Source organism: Aplysia californica, unplaced genomic scaffold (assembly GCF_000002075.1).
Source record: "Aplysia californica isolate F4 #8 unplaced genomic scaffold, AplCal3.0 scaffold00214, whole genome shotgun sequence".
Lineage (NCBI taxonomy): Eukaryota > Metazoa > Mollusca > Gastropoda > Aplysiida > Aplysiidae > Aplysia > Aplysia californica.
The window spans coordinates 768256-769365 of NW_004797484.1; positions in this window are offsets into that span (position 1 = coordinate 768256).

Consider the following 1110-nt stretch of genomic DNA (forward strand, 5'->3'; position numbering starts at 1 on the left):
TCTTCTTCTTCTTCTTCTTCTTCTTCTTCTTCTTCTTCTTCTTCTTCTTCTTCACCACAATCTTGAATGATAAGCTTCTTTTGTTATGAAAACCTTTGTGATGATTTGCTTTATTAAACGTGGCAGAAAAATCGATAAAAGTCGGCTTCGACCGCCACCTGGGCAAAATTCAAAATTTCCTACCAACTGAAAATGTTGAATGTGTCCTGCGCGTTCATATGACCTTACGCCGTTGTGAGTGGTGTGAAAAACTTACCAAAAATATACAAACAAAAGCGAAAAAAAAGCTTTGCAGATGTGGACTGCCTTGTGAGCTTCTGAATGTTTTTTTTTGTGTAAGTTTTTTTTGCGCTTGCAACTGCATTAGGACATATGAACGCACGGGACACATTAAACATTTTCAGTTGGTAGGATATTTTGAATTTTGTCTGGGTGGCTTCCAAAGCCCACTCTTATTGGTTTAGGACCACCAAGGGGTCTTTAACTTGTGCAACTTGCACACGGGACTCCCAAGATTTTTTGCCCTTATCGAGAAGGCTAGGGGTAAATTTGTCCTACCATGAGATCAACAGTGAGGCTGAAAGACAACAGTATGAAGGAGCCAAGGAGTATCAGTTGAAAGGCTGTAGAAATAGTCAGGAGCTCAGAAGAGGGGGCAAAGGAAGTGAGGGGGGGGGGAGTGGAGACGAACGTAGACAACAGGACATTGTAATAGAGCAGGAAAGATGTGAATGGAGAAAACAATTAGAGAAGGAAATTTTCTGTCATAATCCAGATTCGAACCCGTGACCTATTGAATGAGAAGTGAATATCTTAACCTCTACACCACAAGAGCCCTACTTCTGAAATTTGGGAATTTTGCCTAGTATGAACTAAATGGTTGGCGGGTGCCAGTGGAAGGTAGTACTTACACACTTTGCAGTTCCCTTACCTGTCCAGCTGAATTTAAGTATTTACTGCTTTGGGATCATTTTAGTATTGTTGCCCTTCTTATAACTTCAAGCAAACAAACAAACTAACAAATGATCAAACATACAGACAACAGAACTCTGCAATTAGAATTTATTGTTCCCTTGTGGGTGAAATATTGACTTGGAACAGAATGAGTAC